At 52.9% G+C, this 18,999-nt stretch overlaps 1 long non-coding RNA gene across 5 annotated transcripts in view; it reads right to left on the reverse strand.

Moving 5' to 3' along the window:
• Positions 1–18,999, reverse strand: part of LOC138996673 (uncharacterized) — a 101,618-nt gene that overhangs the window by 73,671 nt on the left and 8,948 nt on the right. For 3 of the 5 annotated variants that reach the window (XR_011468842.1, XR_011468838.1, XR_011468837.1), the window contains 3 exons: positions 16,253–16,418; positions 15,970–16,080; positions 6,681–6,931 (listed from right to left, as the gene is read on the reverse strand). This is a non-coding gene — a long non-coding RNA (uncharacterized lncRNA). Of the gene's footprint in view, positions 1–6,680; positions 6,932–15,969; positions 16,081–16,252; positions 16,419–18,999 lie in introns of those variants that run through there. The other 2 variants (XR_011468841.1, XR_011468839.1) reach the window with 2 other exon arrangements.

Here is an 18,999-nt window from a genome sequence, read left to right on the forward strand (position 1 = left end):
GGTCTAGTCTGATAGGACATACGGGCCGGGGTCTCCTGGACGGGTCTCCTCCAACGTCCTGGACGTTCCGTGGGAAAAGTCACGCCGAGCGGCTGCTGTCTGGGCTTGGCGGAATGGCAAATGGAACGAAGCAGGCCTGTGACGATCGATAGTACAGACAAACCCACCCCCGTGAATACACTGTTGTTAGTTTCCAGGCTGTCTCCGTGCCCCGAATCACCATCCGAAGGAAGCTGAGGCCTCCGTGCCGGTTGGCTGGTGTTTTTCCTGGTCCTCTCCCTGGGGCTGGCCCTCGGATTGTCCGGAAGGGCCCGTCTTCGGGAAATAGTAAAACGACACAGCGGGCCCCGGCCTGGCCCCTTTAATTCCCTCTCTGCGGGCGCTTTGTCTCCGAGTCAGAACAAACACGTGTGCCCAACGCTGAGGGTGCGCTGACCTGTGCTGAGGGAGGGAGGAGGCAAGAGGGGCAGGCGGGGGTTGTCTCCACTTCGGCCCAGGCTCAGGGTCTTCAGAAACACGAGGTGAGCATGACGCTCTCTGTCAGGGTTTCAAAGTGCTACTTGTTCCCAAGGACTGGGAAGGGCATGCATTACTTCTGTCCCCTCCCCAAGATTCCTACCTGTGTGTGGAGAAGAGTGTTCATAGCCAGAGCTGAAACTCACCCGTCTGCACCGGTATGAAATTTGGGGATATTTTGGCCCGGCCGGTGTCACTCAGTGATTGAGCGTCAACCTGTGAACCAGGAGGTCACAGTTCAATTCCCAGGCAGGGCACATGCGGGGTTGTGGGCTCTATCCCCCCATGTGGGGCGTGCAGGAGGCAGCTGATCCATGATTCTCATCATTGATGTTTCTCTCTCTCTCTCTCTCTCTCTCTTCCTCCCCTCCCTCTCTAAAATCAATATATATATATATATATATATTTTAAATGTGGGGATATTTTGTACCAGTTGGTAAATAGCCCATTTCCCACAAGTCCTCTGCTGCCCCGCTGTCCTGGCCTTGCCCCAGAACCTCCTCCCTTCCCCTAACTCAGCACCTACAGGGTTAACATCCGGCCAAGTAGAGGGACCTGCAGGACATCCAGCCACATGCTGATGATGGGGCCTGTTGCTCACCATCTTCTATAATAATAAAAAGGTAATATGCTAATTAGACCAGACATCTTCCGGATGTCATTCCAGACGTCCTTCCTGATGAAGCCGGGACTGGAGGGAAGCCAGCCCGGGTCCCGGGTGCTGGAGGGAAGCCAGTGCCAGCAGCCGGCGGAAGGAAGGCCTACTCTTGCATGAATTTTCGTGCATCGGGCCTCTAGTCGTTAAATATTTCCATCTCGCCAGCCCTAGTTCAGTCCCTCCCGGGTCACGGCCAAGCTGAGGCCATGCTGAGGCCCTTGGCCGAGTTCTTGCAGAAACTTCTTCAGGGGAGCGAGAGAGACAGCGGACGGGCAAGGCTTGTCTGAGCTCTCCCCTCTGTGGGGCCGGGTCTCCCGCTGGCCTGGGCCTGAGACAGGGATTGAGGTGCTGGGCTGGGATGGGGGGCAGGGGGGCACGGTGGTGGGGAGGGGACACTCTGGAGCATCAGAGCAAACAGGCAAACCTCCTGAACCTCGCAAACCTCGCAGGCCTCTTGTCCCCGCCGCAAGCAGTGACCAGCCCGAGCCCAGCAGTCACAAGGGTGGAACTGTCGTCCGTATGTAAATTTCAAAAGCTCCGTCAAAAATATCAATGCCTCCCCTTCATTTATCACAGAGTCGAGATGGATGGTGGTGGAGCACCGCATTGATTCTCAGAGCCCTTAAAAGAACGGGGGCGAGGAAGGAAACCAGCCAAGGCGACTTAACACAACACGCTGGGTCCTGAGCCGGATCACGGTGCTTTTCAGAAACACACGCCCTGACACACACACACCGCCCGCGAGCCGGTGCGGCTCCATCGTAGGCGACTGGCTCTTCTGAACATGAAAACATGGCATAGGCCGTTTGTGGAAGGAGCCCGCTCAGCATGGATTGGATGGAGAGACGCTTCACATGTTTACTGTATCGACAGCAAACCATCAGGCGGCCACACTCCAGCCCTGGCCACGGAGAGGCGATCGAAGAGAATGGCTCCCTGGCTGGGCCGAGGCAGCACCACCCATCGGCTCCCCGGCCCCGGCCCGGCGACAGGGCTGTTACGGGTCACCCCTCTCCCTGCCTGCTGTAACCACACCATCGCCCTCACGTTGACTGAGGGTCTAGTACAGCGGTTCTCAACCTGTGGGTCGCGATCCCTTTGGGGGTCGAACGACCCTTTCACAGGGGTCGCCTAAGACCATCGGAAAACATATATAGAATTACATATTGTTTTTGTGATGAATCACTAGGCTTTAATTATGTTCAATTTGTAACAATGAAATTGGGGGTCACCACAACATGAGGAGCTGTGTTAAAGGGCTGCGGCATTAGGAAGGTTGAGAACCGCTGGCCTAGTAGGAAGAGTCAGTCATGACCACGACCGAAAGCAGCAAATCCATCATCCGGTTTGCAACTGTGCCCGAGAGGCGGCAGCCCGGGGAACTGTGTTCGTGTCGGGAGGGACACGGAGGAGGTCGGCGCCTCCCTGTCCTCGCGCAGTGGGGGGATGGGTCGCCCCCCCCACCCCTCTGACATGTTGGGGTGTTTGCCCTTACACGGAAGGAGAAGGGGCCAAGGGGAAGAAAACAGTAATAGTCAGGAGCCCTCGTCATGCTGCAAACTGTGGCCGCCGCTCAGCTGTGTTTTGCAGGGGCTGTGGCTTCGCAGCTTGGGGCGCCCCCCCATTAATGCAGGCGAACCCCTCCTCAGCCTGCACAGGGCCGTGTCCTATACTAGTACCTCCTGGGGAGCCGAGACCCCCAAAAGAGCAGCACGCCCACGTTTTCCAGGAAAGAAGAGGAGGTTCCTCGTCTCTCATTTCCTGAATCCCAGGGCTCTGTTCCCCCCTCTCTCAACAGGGGACGATGGAGTCTAGTCTTGGGCTTGGTGATGGCCCCCGAGGACCCTTCATTTTCACAGGGAGGTCCCACCGGTCACCAGGCGCCAAGCCCAGGGCCGGCGTCACCTTCCTCAGCTGCCAGTGAGGGCTGTCCCTCAGGGTGGGCGCACCTTTGGGGGCTGCTCTGTCTAATTTATCGGGCGCTTCTTCCATGGTGTGAGCGGCGGTGGGGCCTCTCCCTCCCTTCGCTTCAGGAGTGACTGGGACTGGCGGAGGCCAATGCGCACCCAGGCGCTAGCTGTCTGCGCGCTGTAATTGGGTTTAATTCATTATCTTTCATTTCAATAAAATCAGAGTTAAACACAGGGATGCAAACGAGCAGACTAATTGCTTATGGAAATGCAGGGGCCGCCTCAGTGTGAACACCGCTGGCGGGAGGCAGACACAGTGGTGTCATTATGGTGGAATTTTACGACAATAGTAATTACAGAGGGAGAAGCAGGTGTAATTATCAAGCCTCCCCACAAAGCAGGTAGCGTTCTCGGTTCCATATTCACGGTGGCAGCACGGCAGTTAAAGAACGAGTTTTCTCAGCCACAGGTTCCAGGGCTTCCTGGGATATCATGAGAAGTGGCCATTCTCCGCCCGGCTTTGCCCTGGTGCACGTGAGAAATGTTCCTGCGTGGTTTTCGAGATGGGTGTCCGGGCTGAGTGAGCCGTGCGGGTTCAGCGGTGATGAAAGCAAGTAGCTAAGACCTCCCCCCACCCCCCATGGTTGCTGCAGGGAGGTGCCCTTGAAGCTGCATGTTTGGAGCCCGGTCAGCGTGGCTCAGGGATTGAGCGTTGACCTATGTGCCAGGAGGTCATGGTTCGATTCCCGGTTGGGGCACATGCCCGGGTTGCAGGCTCCATCCCCAGTGTGGGGTGTGCAGGAGGCAGCTGATCCATGATTCTCTCTCATCATTGATGTTTCTCTCTCTCTCTCTCTCTCTCTCTCTCTTCCTCTCTGAAATCAATAAAAAAAATATTATTTTTTAAAAAGCTGCATATTTGGAGATGACATCAGCTGGGAGTCCTGCTCGGAGAGAAAATGTGTTCTGCTTGTCCCCTTCTTTCTTTTCTCGATCCCCTTCCCGTCCAAGGGCCCTGCAAAGGCACCCAGGGCTGCAGGCCGCTCCCTGAGGCTCAGCCTGACCTGCAGCCCCTCCACAAAATAAAATCAGGGAGGCCCCCTGCATAAACACCCGCGGCGGCTCTTTATTACCCGAGGATGTGAACTCTGACCCAACCGAACAAAATTTAATATCCCCCCCCCCCCCAAATATTAAAAAAAAAAATCCATTCTGGGGCTGGAGAGGCGTCGGGGAGTCCGTGAGCCATAATTTGACGTCTGAATTATTCTGGGGCTAAGACGCAAAGCTATTCACAAGCTTATTTGGAGCCATGTCAATCAAGACACCGGTTGTGCGGGAGGACGAACTGGGCCCGGCTTGCAGATGGCTTCCCGGGAGCCGGGGAAGAAAGGGCAGGCAGGCTCCAGTGCGTGGGTTACGTCTTCATTCTTCACGATGGCTTTTTATTTTTTCCTTCTCGATCCAGAGTCTACACCTAGGAGCTCGGTGTCCCGGGTCTGCCTGTTCCCACACCTGCAAAACCATCTTAACGTTTATTACACATGATAACCATAAACAGCAGACGTGGTGTCGAAACGCGCCTCCGTGCATGCCAACGCTCTGATTAAGATTTTAAGCAACGCTTCCAAATTAGACTGTCAGGCCGCCGTCCCCCGCGCGGGGCCGAGGTTCTGATCCCGGGGCCGGCGTGCTGGAGCCGCCGCCTCGCTGAGCGGGCTGGGAGCCGGGCGAGCAGCGTTTGGCCGCCTCTCATTCATCCTCGGTGAGCAGGGGTGATGCCATTCGCCCTGGCTGTCCAAGAGATGCAGCCCACAATGAAACTGGCCGGGCTCCCCCTGAGGCGGCGCCCAGCTGACGAGTGACAGTGTTAATTACCCATTGTTATGATCGGGAAGACAGCGGCATTTTAATTATGTAAATGGGGAGCCATTTTGTTCAGAGGAGCGGAAAATAGCCCTCCATCTCCAGCTCTGACTTCTCTCTCATTCCGCTGCCAGGAAGCCAGCGTGGAGCCCCAGGAGATGGGGTGGAGGCCCCGTTGTATTGCAAGTCGTTCACTCACTAGGTGAGCTGCTGGGGATCCAACCGTGAGCCAAATCCCAGCTGCTTCCCATCCTCAGGGAGCTTACAGACCAGCTCCTCCATCCGATGCTGGGCTCCTGACAGGGACCCTGCGTGCCTTTCATCTCTGAAGCCCGGATAGTTCAGAGCCTGGTATACAGTTCATGCTCCATAAATACTTTTTTTTATTTAAAAAATATGTTTTATTGATTTTTAGAGAGATTGGAAGGGAGAGGGGGGGGAGAGAGAGAGAGAGAAACATCAATGATGAGAAAGAATCATGGATCTGCTGCCTCCTGCATGCCCCCCACTGGGGAACAAGCCCACAACCCGGGCATGTGCCCTGACGGGAATCGAACCCGTGACCTCTTGGCTCCTGGGTCGATGCTCAACCGCTGAGCCACACGTGGCTGGGCCATAAGTCCTTTTATAGCTAACAAAATATTGGGCGCCCCAATGCCACAGGTCTCACACTAAAGCATTCCCCAGCCGTGACTGCCCACCCCCCCATTCAAACCTCAAGCTAGGGTGCTGGCCTCGCCTTCTCCCTCCCTGACTGTCCCAGGGGAGATGGGCTGGCTCAGCCATGGAGTAACCAGTTAGGCCAGGCATTTGCTCAGGGATTACTGGGCCCTTTCCAGAAAATGATTACCTTGTGTCCAAACCCACCAGGCATGGGAATAGCCCTCCAAATATTTGCTGAGAGTCCCTGACCTTTTCCGTCTGTCCCACAGCCCCGTGGGGCCCGCAGGCTGAGCCCACGCAGGTGACTGGCAGCCCCAGGCTCCTCCCTGCTCCCTCCTCCCAGCCCATGGGGGAGGGGGGGGGGGGCGCTGCCTCTTTGATATTCAGCCCAGGCCTGGCTGGAAGGGCAGTGCCTTCACTTAATCGCTCAATATTAAACAGGGGACGCCCGGCACTGTCCATGTGGATCCTGCTAAGACATTAATGCCCTGGGTGGCATCACTTTAATTTGTGCTCTCGAAGGCAAACTGCTGTCGTAGGAGCCCCGGCTGGAAGGATATTGCGGATATTAAAGATCAGGACGCAGGGGATACCAGCGCTGACCTGCCGCGGAGCCGCTGGAGAGGAGAGCGGAGGGATGCGGAGGAGGGCCCGGGGCCTCGGGAAGTTCAAAACTGCCCCCAACTCCCCGGCGACAAGATGAATCAACTAACTGATCCAGAACGCATTGCACACGATCCTGGGCAATGTTGGGGTCCTCCCTGCAACAAAACCAGGGGCTCCAGGATCAAGGTCGATGCTGACGGACCGACCGAGAGGCAAATTAGAGACTGGGCTGAGTCTCAGGCAGACACCCCATCCCATCCAGGCCGAGGGTGAAGGCGCGAGGCGGGGGACGGGGCGGTGGGACGCAGAAGAAGGAGAGAGGACACTAGAGCCCCCGAAAGCCGCTGTAGGAGCCACCCTGTGCCAGGGCCAGGCTGGCCCCGTGAAACTCAGGTCGCCCGGGGAAATTCCAATTTCAAGAAGCCAGGCGTCATTTTAAAAGCTTTATTGAGATGGTCTCTGATAGCTAAACATTGTACATATTTAAGGTGTACAGCGTGACGTACAGATAGATGTACCCATTGTGAAAAGATGGCAATTCGGCTAAGAGACGCAGCTGCCTGCTCTGCACCCTCACCGTGTGCGCGTGCTCCGAAGATTCAAACGAGCGCCCGCCCTCTCAGCGAGGCTCACGGGTGCGATGCAGTGTTCACTGCCAATCAGTGATTCTCTCTCCTCACTGGTGTTTCTATCTCTCCTTCTTCCTTCCTTCCTAAAATCAATAAAATATTTGTTTAAGAGAGAGCTGCCCTGCATAAGGCCCCAGCCCTCCCCAGAGTGGCCTACATCAGTGACTAGTAGCTGAGAGGGTAGAGGCACAACACCCTCATCCCAACTCAGGACTAGTCTGAGGGACCACCCCAGCCTCACAGCTCCCGGGGGGGTTGGCCAAGGCCTTCACGGACACCCCACATTCTCAGGCCATCACATGCCTGGCATGCAGGGGGTCACTTATTTATTTCACAGACCAGGTCCCAGGTGATGACAAGGGTCGAGGCTCCAATCCAGGTGGCATTTCTGCCCCTGGGAGGCCCAGCCTATTCTCGAGGATTCCTTCTCTCTAAGACCAGCAGATCGTGTTATAGACCCGCCCCTCGCTGCCCCCCGACTAACAATGAGGAAGTATCGCTCTTTCCCTCAGGCCAGGGCGCAGGTGTCTCCCCAGGTACGCGGGACCCCTGTCTGGCCACCCCGTCCCCACATTGCCCTGCCCGCCCTTGGCCCCATGCGAGTGCCTTGATTTCCTTCCTCTGCACGCAGCTTACAGGGCTGCGGGCGGGCACCTCTCATAACGGGAGGTCAGACGCAGTGAACACCCCCTCCCGCGCCCCATCACCGGATTCCCTACATTGGCTAGGACATGGCTAAGGGGGAAATATTGGATTTGTTTTTATGAGTTAGTCATCACCCGAAGGCCCTTAAGAGGAGCCGTGCGAAGCGAATCCATTCAGAAGGTCGGAAGGTCATCGCTAACTTGTAAAAATAAATCCAATATTTTTCACTCTCTTATTAGATTTATATGACACAGACATCCAGGGGAGGTTTGTTTCGTGAAAAACACTCATTTTCCAGCGCTCTTCGGCGGAGTATTTCTTCCTAGCCTCGCCCGAACACCCCTCCCAGCCGCCGGCTCTCTGCGGATCATCTCTGGTCCTGTGGCAGCTTCTTGGTTTTTAAAAACATTTTTTAAGAAATGAGCAGCTGAGAGCCCTCACATCTCCCTTCCATCATTTCACCTCCACGGAAGCCAGCACACAGCTTTCTGAGTCTCATCTTGGCCACGTGGAGCTTGGAAGTAAATGAAAATATCTGACGGCTGGTGCTACCAAAAATTGTCTTTTCATCTTAAAAAAAAAAAAAAAAAGCAGTAACATAGGATCCAATGGACCCATTGTCACCACTCAAGAAACACACTGTGCTACCCACACACTTGCCTCTCACGTTCCCAGGCTGCATCTCTCTCAGCCTGTGCCTCTCAAATGATAATGAGGGGTCATTGGTGGGGAAAGGCCACCCCCCTGCTTCTCCCCCCTTCCCCACAAGCTCACTGTCTCTAGCAAGAGTGTGGCTTTTCACTGCAGCTGTTTTCTGCTCCGGCTGCCAGCTCCCCGCCGTATTCGTTTGCAAGGGCCGCCATAATGAAGGACCGCTGCAGCCTGGGTGGCCGGCAGAATAGAAATCTATTTCCTCCTGTTCTGGAGGCTGGACGTCCAGGATCAAGGTGTCAGCAGGCGCGGTTTCTCCCGAGGCCTCTCTCCTGGGCTTGCAGGCGGCCGCCTCCTCGCTGGGGCCACACGTGGTCCTTTTCTCTGTGTGCGCACATATCCGGCATCTGAGTTTCCTCTCGTAAGGTGGCCAGTCAGATGGGATGCGGGCCCAGGCTGACGCCCTCCTTTTAACTTAAGTGCCCCTTTAAAGACGCTCCCTCCGCATGCAGTCACATTCTGAGGTCCTGGCATTAGGGCTTCATCCTCCCTGGATGGATGCTAAGCTTTCTTCTGGCAGGGGGGCGGGGGGGGTGTCTGTCTTCAGAAGGCTCTTCTGTCCCTCTTGGCCCTCCCTGTTCTGCTCTGTGTAAACGAAGTTCTCCAAACACTGGTTCCTTGTGGCAGTTTTGTGACACGGACCCCACACAATCAGAGGGCAATGAGCCATGAATCATCTTTAAGGGACGACATCATCAAGAAACCGCCATGCTTGTCATCTCACAGCCGCATTCCACTCCATCGATGTGCCCGTGTCCTTCTCCCGGGCCACCTTCCTCGAACTTCAGAGTCACTTTGGATGGAAAGAGAAGTGACGAGATGGACTATGACTTCCAGCGGCCGGTGACGAGTGGTGGGAACACGGATTGCCGCCCCTGTGGTTTGTTGTCCGTCCACCTCTTTCTCGAATCTGAAACCCCGGGTTATGGTGGGTTCTTCGCAGGAGAAGAGCCACCATCTCTGCTCTGAATTTCCAAGACCGCTCTCCAGCCTGTGGTAAGGGCACACGCCGGCCCGACGGGTCCCACTGGGCCGGACACACTTCAGCTCCCCTGGCGAGGACGGGAGCGATCATGTCATCACACGGCTGTCTGACCTGCCAGCCCTGGCCCCTGTGTCCCATCCCTGCTGAAGGACTCGGTGGAGAGGCCAGAGAACACTGGTCAGGCTGAGCTTGGAGGACAGTGAGTCCTGCTACTCGATCGTAGCCATCAGCCAGCCCTTTACAATCTCACAGCAAGCTTCAGTCGCTCTTAGGAATGGGTCTGTATGGCAGCCTAGTAAGCTGCTCTCTGAATGCTGTGATCTTACGGGCACTGAAGGGCCCTCCTGCCCCCAGAATATTCCCAGTGCCTCAAAACCTCACCATTGCCCAGCTGGTGTGGTTGAGCGTTGACCTATGAACCAGGATGTCATGGTTTGGTTCCCAGTCAGGGTACATGCCCGGGTTGCAGGCTCCACACCTCCCTCCCTTGGGGGGCATGTGGGAGGCAGCCAATCAATGATTCTCTCTCATCATTGATGTTTCTATCTCTCTCTCCCTCTCCCTTCCTCTCTGAAATCAATAATATCTATCTATCTATCTATCTATCTATCTATGTATCTGTGCAGATAGATATAGATATACATATACATATACATATACATCTAGATATATAAAAAACCTACCATTAAAGCCACTCCTTTGACTTATGGAAACATTTCTCAGAGTGAGCTCTGTGGAACACAGGGTTCACATTAGTCAGTGTCTTGGGTGTAAGGAAGAGTTCTTTAAGGGAAGGGAGAGAGAATACATTTTTGTTTATACATCATTTCCCGGTTTCTAGCACAAGGCCTGCCCCATGGGATGTTCACAGGGATGCTCCATTAGTCTGTGTGGAGTGATTAACTGGCCCGATGAGTCGGGGAAACACCAGGGGACGCCAAGACTGAGTGAGTTTCTAAGTCTGGGCTTTGGTCAACGGGGCACCTTAGGAAATGCCAAGAGAGGGGGCCTCCCTGCAAACACACGGATCAGATCTGATATTCAAAACGCAGCTGCCACCAGGTCGAGGCGGCCTTGCCCTGTGGCGGGTGGAGGCGGAGTGGTGCTATAGGCGGAGAGCTACGCAGGCCAGGGAGAAGGACGCGGCAGGCAAGTGGGGGGTACCAGCCTGACACACATGGCCTTTGGGGTGACTTGAGAAGCGACTGTGTAGACAGGAAACCTGGAGGTTTTGGAAGCCGGGAGGCCACCAAAGCCCATTCGAGGGCATTGCTGCTGGAAGATGCTGTCTCCAGGCGCTTTAGTTGCCCGAGGGCTGGGACAGAACAGAGAGTGGCTGGAGCAAGTCCATGTGTCCGGATCCCCAGCAGAGAGGCAGGTGTCTAGGGCAGGTAAGTCTTTTGGGGGGGGGTGCAGGGGAGAGTGGGAGAGGCAGGAAAGTCTTCATGGGGATGGGGACCCAGCTGGGAGCAGAGAAGGGTGAGGAAGGAAAAGAGCCAGTAGAACAGAGCCTTGCGGCCTGGCGGAGCCACAGAGGGGGTGAGGTGGAGAGTTGGGGACCCCCCAGAACCCCAGAAAACAAGTGTTACATGTTATTGTAAGAACCAAGCCTGACTGGGATGACACCAAGTAAACACCACCTCAACCATCAAGGAGCTAAGGCCAGTCTTCTCATTCTGGGGGGGGCGGGAGATGGAGAAAGATGGAGAGAGATAAAGAGACAGAGCGATCCAGGTAGAGGCAGAGAGGTGGAGACAGAAAAAGATCGAGAGATAGAGCGATAGAGAGATTGAGAGATCGAGAGAGACAGAGCAGCTCCCATTTCTCAGAGCTTCAATTTAGCTCTCCCTCCGATGAGCTGCTGGCAGGATGCGCACCAAACAGTGCAATTTCAACCTCAGGAAAGCCGGCCTTCAGTAATTCCCCGCTAGGCTCCCGCGTGCGGAAGAGTAAATAACACCAGGGCTTCGGAGGCTGGGAGCAACCTTGCCCATCCCAGCTCCACGCTTATGATCACTCTCCCCATCTTCTGCATCCTCCACCGCCTCCCTCCCGACCGGGGAGCCACTGTCACAAACAGTAATAAACACATCAATCCAGAGGCAAAGAGGTGCGCACCCTGCAGCCCAAACTGCGGCTGGCGGGACGGAATGGAGGGGCGAGAGCAGAGAGAGAGCCCCCCGCCCAGGGAACGTGTCTCCTGAGGGTACCCACCCTCGCGGAGGGGAGCCAGGCCGCACCGGCTCCCTAATAAGTTCCTTGCGGTTTCCAGCGCTAATTATATAGATTCCCACCCCAGTGGAGATCCCGAGCCCCCGGGTTAATTTGTAAGTCCTCTGTCCCGCCCAAATTTGACAGCTCTTGCTCGGCCTCTGCCTCCCCCCAGATGGAAGGAAACAAGGGAAAAGGTTTGTCTCGGAATGAAGAATTCCTCTCCTTAAAAGAAGAAATCCGAACTATAATAACGCCTCTCGAGTTATTGCCCTCAGATCCCGCACACGTGCCTGGGAGTCGGCAATTATGATGTTCACGGTCGCCAGAGGTTCCCCGCTCCGCCCCCTCCCAATCACAACAAGGAAAAGTTATGCCCGAAAGGGAAACAAAAGCAATTGATGTTTTCCAGTGATCGCCCCGAAATAGCCCAAGACGACTCGCATACCGAAGAGACGAAATCAAATCTTTCACTACCGCTTAAAAAAAAAACCCTATTACAGGCTGCACTTAACCCAGGTGTGTCGGGTTGGCCCGTTCTTATCCAATTGTCAATTAGACCAGGGTGGCCTGTTGGGAGGGAAAAGTGGCTTTTGAAACATGTCTTATTGACGGGGTGTAAATTACCGGCAGCGGATTTGTGAAGCAAATTTGAAGCAGGAGATGCCTTCGGGCAACATTGTATTGATTGCGGATTGGTATGCGGCTGATTTTCAGGTGGAAAATAAATATTGTTTGAGCAGCAATTTAATTAACAAATCCTTGCACACAGGGTAAGAATATTGTGTTGTCTAATACAGGGACTTATGCTTTCTGGGTTTTTTTGTGGGTTTGTTTTTTTTTACAATGATCTGATAACTGCTTCGTTACACAGGTAGATTAACTGTCTTTAGTTATCACTCCAAGTCGCCCTGGGAATCCACATAAAGCAAAGGGATGGTTATGGGCACCTCACTCATTTTTCTTCCGGCTTAGAAGTGCCGTGTTCCCTGCTTCTACATGAAATGAGCACATGAAACCGAGGCATGCTGAGTTTCACAGAGCCCTTGTGGGACAACTGGAAAGCAGAGGGAATCGGGCGGCCAGGCCCTCAAGCCAGCTCTGTCCTCAAGTTCTCATGTGACTTTGTGCAGATCACTTCCCTTCTCCCAGCCCCAGGTCCTTCGTGGATCAGCTTGTCCCTAAAGTAATGGTGTCCGGATAGACAAGCAGCTCTTGGAGGCAGGAGGCCAGATTTGTAGCGTCTGCCCATTCCCCTGGTGTAAATACCCCACTACAGCGGATTTCAAGCTTCCGCTCTGACACAATGGCATGCATAGTTGGAAGGAGATGCCCCAGCCACCTGGAGCCAGCTCCAGCCGACCACTGGCCCCGGGACACTTTGTAGGTCAAGAATTCCATGAGTTTGCAAATGGCACACATCTAAACAGCTCACCAGCTTTCAAAAAATTAACGTAAAATATAAAGGCACACTCACAGGGAGTGAATTCTACCTTTTTTGGATAATTCAGAAGTTATTTCAGAACCTTCCAGGATAACAGGATTATATTGATATATAATGGTGTATATCAATATGTTTTCTCATGAATGGCATTTACAGAATATCCAGCTTTTCTTGTTTTATTCTTTTTTTTTTGTTTGTTTGTTTGTTTGTTTGTTTTTTATTTTTCGCTAAAAGTATTACAAAGTGTATTACATAAGTGTCCTTTTTTCCCCCCCGCCCTTGACAGACCCCTGCCCTCTTGTTTTATTCTTGTAAAGGAAAAAAAAAAAAAGCAAGACAGTAGCAAAATCATCTAATATGGAGATAGCATCCATAACAGGTCTCAAAACCTTCCAAGGAATAATTTTTCAAAATACTCTTTTTCCATTCATACAAAAGGGCTCCATGCGCATTAAAGAGAAGGCAGGTAAATTCACGAAGGCAAAAAGAATAAAAATGTTTAACTCTGATTGCCTCGCCCAGAGATTAACATATTGCGGCCATTTCCTCTTCCCTCTCCCTGCCTCTCTCTCTCAAATCAATAAAAATTAAAAAGAGGACATTGAATCCAGACACTAGAGGAAGCAGGATGAGAAAGAAACAATGTGAGATAAGGGAAGAGGGAATGGAGAGAAAACACAATTGATTAATTAAAAACCATCATCTGAACAGCAGGTTGGATGCTACAGAAAATCAATTTAATGAGGTAAAAGACAAATTCAAGACATTTTCCATTATACACATGGGGAAGTGTGATAGATACCGGTTTATATGACAGAGAAAAATGATCAAAGACGCATTTGGAAAAGGTAAAGGTGGCCGCTAACAGAACAACAGTGGGGTATTCCCTTTGAAATTATATTTTAATAAAAGGAAGAAATCAAACATAATCTATATGTTTAAAAAGGGAGGAGGGGAAATCATGTGAGCCTAAAACAAATAAACAAAAAACCCCCAAAATAACGAAAAACAAAACATTACTCTCATAATATATAGATTAAATATTAAATGCAAAACCATTTAATAAATCAGTTAACTATTAAATTGAGATTCTCGGAGTTAAAAAAAAAATGGTATTTAGTTAGATAGTCCTAAAACAAAATGATTCAAGAGTATTAAATAAGGATATAAAAATATGAATAACATAGTAAGATGGATTTTACCTATACACATCAAATTTGTATTCCCTACAAAGGAAGGTCATATTCTTTCAAATTTTCCATGTCCAAGAATTATCGTTTCGCTTTCAAGGATGACCTTAATAAATGGGAAGGGTTTCTATAGCTCCCGATAGGTGGTCTTAAGACTCAACATTGAGCCAACGATTATGTCCCCCTCATTTTCAAAATTTCATGGAAGAAATCTAATAAGAAATCATTTGTAGCTGTTCTAGGAATGCAACCCATGGACACAAATTTTAAAGTATCTCTGGAAGCTGCAGCAATAGAGGGGGGAATAATCCAACAGGTGACAAAGGGCCTGGCTGCGGGGAGGGACGGAGGACCACTGGGAGGAATCTGCATTCCCAGGGAGCCCAGGAGACCCCCTCAACATCAGAAGGGCGGGCAGAGACAAGGACACTCAGGGCAGCCAATAGGGTGGATGCTCCAGTCTCGTTCTCCTTGACTTCCTGATGGCCATCCAGGCGCTGCCGAAGAGAGGAATGGCCGCCTGGGTGACCCCTATCTGCCCTTCCTCATCTGCTGGCCTCCCTGTGGGCCCCTGGGCTCCGGCCCCTGGCCCGGCAGACTGTTCAAGTATTAGGTGGCCAAGTACCCCAGAAAAGCCATCATCCCAGAAAAATATTTTTTTTGAAGCATGAATGAGTCACAGTCCTCATATGAAAAAAGCAGCATTTTCCTTCTCAGATTCAGAAATGTTGAGCTCTGTTTTGAAAGTGAGGCTAATCCAGTTTTCTGGTTTCCTTTGTTTTTTTGTTTTTGTTTTTGTTTTTTCCAGGCAGGGGGTGGGGGTGGGGGTGGGGGAATAGGTAGAAACCCTTTTTGAGTTGTTTCCCACATCCCACTGAAGAAAAAGAATATATTCTAATGTGTCACAAAGCGCTTTGAGATACACATCATTTCGTTTGCTCCTTTGAAGTAGGTGGTCTGGGGCATTATCACGCCCACTTAACAGATGACCGAGGAGAAAACTGAGGCCCAGAGAAGGGAAGTGGCTTGCCCAACGTCACAGAGTGGTAGAGCTGACTCCTGAGCTCAAACCTCCTGACTCTGAGGCCAGCGTTCTCGCTCCTTTGCCCAGGACCTTAAAACCTTGACCTGACCCATGAGCACACTTTATAAACGAAGAGCCTTGCCCGCAGTCTCAGGAGCTGAGATGGTTTGAAAGAGTGAACCGAACTAAGAGGAGCAGCTATTACACATGAACTCCCCTGTGGAGAGCTCACCCCCATCGCTGACTCATTCTTCTCTCTAATTAAATGGGATTGCAGCCGCAGGCCCCACAGCCCCTGCCCTGCCCCTCGCCAGTGAGCCTGCCTCTCTGTCCCTGTGGGAGCCCAGCGGGGCAGCCCATCCCTCAAGCAGAGGCAGCCAGAGTGACTTCACTGCGGAGGAGCCGGGACCCGGTGGACAGGGGTTCACGGGAGGGCGGGCGTCTGCCCTCCTAATGCGATGAGGTGCCCGAACCTCTCCCGTGCGACGCGCCCCTGGCCGAGGACAAGGCTCTCTGAACTCTGGAGTTAGTTGGCTTTTTAGTTCGAGGCCTGGCACAGAGATTTATGTTCCTGGTGTGACCACACTCACCATCCATCACGATTAGTTACAATAAAATCTCTCTCCGGGTTTTTAAAAGCCCTTGGAGTTCCATTCCATTATGCAGTTAACACCTCGCAGATGGTCGGGCCATTGTTCAGCCCGGGGCCCAGGGTTTGATCTCGGAAAAGGAGGGCAGGGAGCCAGCGCCTGACCTCCCCCCGGGGCCCTCCAGACCCCGAGCCTGGGGCAGAGAGAGAACAAAGACAGGGGCTCCCCGCTCACCCCAAGAACTCAGTGGTCGGGCTGAAAGGAGAGGTTGGACAAAGCAGAGGGGCTTGGGGGACCCGCCTTTTCCTTGGGAGACGTTACCTGGGTGCTCTCTGGTCTCCAGAGTGTCCAGTCTGTCTTCTCTGAACCGGCCAGCCTCTCCCAGGCTGGTCCTACCGCACTCATTCCATTAACAAGGGGCGGGAGCCACTGCTGGGAACACAGGTGACGAGAGGTGAAGGGACAGTCTATCAATTTGTCCCCCCAAACTTGCTGCTCCCTATCTCCTCCCATGACCCCCACCTTGGACCCAACAAATGGCACTCGTTGGTAGGTGGGGAATTGTGTTATGCTCCCAGCCGGCCACTCCCCTGCTGCCACTCACCTCCGGAGATGGGCGGTGTGTCCTGTGGGAGGAGCGTCAATGCCCCCAACATTGACAGTGGGTGGGCGGGGCCATGGGGCTTGCGTTAGCCAATGGCTGTGAGAGGGCGTGGCGGGCGGGGGCTATAAGAGCAGCACGTGTTTGTGCCCCTCCTGCTGTTTCCAATCTAGACAACATAGAAGAGGGTCAAGTGGGGACACATGGCGAAGAGGCTGCGCCTTCAGGCTGGACCCTCCCAGGTCGCACTGGACCAGAAATCACACCCTCAGTCAGCGCAGCTGCCAAGAAAATATACACGTTTCCAAGATCTTCCTTCCCGGCTCAGGTTCCCGAGATATTATGAAAAGAACATGGATTCGGTTGCTAGAGGGGCCTGGGTCTGCACCCCAACTCTCACCTATTGAGGACTGACTATGTGCCGGGCACAGGGCCAAGGACTTAGCACAGTGATGGCGAACCTATGACACGCGTGTCAGAGGTGACACGCGAACTCATTTTTTTGGGTTGATTTTTTCTTTGTTAAATGGCATTTAAATATATAAAATAAATATCAAAAATAGAAGTCTTTGTTTTACGATGGTTGCAAATATCAGAAAACTTCTATAGGTGACACGGCCCCAGAGTTAAGTTAGGGTTTTTCAAAATGCTGACACGCCGAGCTCAAAAGGTTCGCCATCACTGACTTAGCATGCGGTGTCCCATTTAACAGATAAGGAAACTGAGGCTCAGGAAGGTTGCCCACGTGATACAAGCTCACAAGCAGAGAGAGAGAGAATTCCAGCTCAGGCAGTGCGTGTGACTGCAATCAAGACACTCAATCCCTCTGAGTCCCAGGTGATGCGTCTACACAACAATGCCGACTAATAATACACACCCCCAAACACCCAGGGCAATGTGCGGCACATAGTAGGCCGCCAGCGGTAGCTCCAGACAGCGAGGAGGCTGCCCTGCCACTGGGCACGATCGCTCATTAGAAATAACTGCTCAACGATCAAGCAGCCAGGGTTTCAGAGACTCCGAGCGAGTATCGATCCGCTAACGACCCGCCTAAATCACTAGAAAGCCATCTGCAAACAAAACGCCCTGGAGAAATCATCACTTGTCACCGGCTCCTTAACCTTCACGGCCAGCCCAGCGGGGTCAGGCGGCCAACTTCATTCCCTAATGCTGCCGTGCCCGCCCCTCCCCGAGCCTCTGAGCTCTGGGGAACAGCTGGGGACGGGATGCTAACCTTTGCAGACCCTCCACCTCCCAGCTAAAAAGGAATGGAGCCCAGTGCCGACCCCGGAAAACTCCAATCAGATGCTTTTTCTCTAAGTCCTAGTAAATGAGAAGGAGGCAGAGTGTTTCATCTCCCGCTTATCAATGGCAGGATCCGTCCCGGGGATGTGGCCGGGAGGCTGGGGGCACCACAGATCCATCTCATTGGGCGGCAGATGCATCATTCCTCCAGTCCCTGGTCCCTGTGCTAAGGGCCTCCCTCTCCCTGTGCTAAGGGCCTCCCTCTCGCCCACTTCTACTCAATGGCGCATCCTCTGGCCACGCCACCAGGCAGGCAGGGGACGCGAAGGCTTCCCCTGAAACACACGAAGGGTCCCTCTTTGGGGGCCTTACTGCATTTGTTTCCAGTACAGGCTTGGAACTCTGGCTGGAAGCGGGCCGGGAGAGAGAGGGCCTGGAGCAGAGATGGAGAAAAGCAACGATGCCTTCCAGATTCCAGTGCCACCATCTGCCCAGGACCCTTCTTGGGGCAGAGACCAGCGGAAGATTTGAAAAAGCAAACCAATGAGATACCACTCCACGCCCCGCAGGACAGCTATAATAAAAAGGACAGCCTGGCCAGTGTGGCTCAGTGGTTGAGCATCGACCTATGAACCAGGAGATCACGGTTCAATTCCTGATCAGGCCACAGGTCCAGGTTGTGGGCTTGATCCCCAGTGTCGGGCGTGCAGGAGGCGGCTGATCCATGATTCTCCCTCATCATTGATGTTTCTGTCTCCCTCTCCCTCTCTCTTCCTCTCTGAAATCAATAAAAATTTAAAAAAAAAACACAACGACGTTCTTTGGGAAGATATGTGACCAAAAGAATAAATCCAAATGCATGGTGTGATGCCCTACAAAGTAAGTTGTTTAATGCTTGACAGGCTTCGTCATCCCCCAAACACGACCTTTCTGAGCCAGCCGTCTTCTCCAGCTGCCCCCCCCTGCCCCCCCGTAGGAAGTGGTTGATCCAAGATCACCACGTGTCTTTTCTGCACCCCCCTGTCCAGTTCATTGTGGGTCTGATTCAAACCATACCGGTGCTGGCAGAATGGCTCGTCTTCCCGGCCTTAATTCCTCCCTCCACCCCTCACCAGCTGGGAGCCCTCCTGAAAAAACAATGGACTTATAATATGAGGAAAACAAAGGAGTCGGGAATGAGCAGCTCTTGGAGATAAGTAGGTCAAGACACAGTCAATTTCCAAATTTGAAATTGTGTTTGCACACCGTCCCCTTCGCACGGGAGCCCGCTGCGGCCCTGTGGGGGCAGCCTGTGAAGTCGAAGGTGCCCCAGCGGCTGCTTTATCAGGTAGCCTGGAGTTTACCCTGGAGGTTAAGCAATAAAATGGAAACAAAAATAATTCAGCCTTTTCGCAGTTGGTTTAACCCAGCCGCAGCTCCTTAAATGGCTCTCCCCTTCCCTCCGCGCGCCAGGCTCATAAAGCTACAAGATGCATTTCAAAGCTATGAATTTGCTAAATAGGACT

Source organism: Myotis yumanensis, unplaced genomic scaffold, assembly GCF_028538775.1.
Source record: "Myotis yumanensis isolate MYYU_CA2020_CCGP unplaced genomic scaffold, mMyoYum1.0.hap1 SCAF_18, whole genome shotgun sequence".
In the NCBI taxonomy this organism is placed as follows: Eukaryota; Metazoa; Chordata; class Mammalia; order Chiroptera; family Vespertilionidae; genus Myotis; species Myotis yumanensis.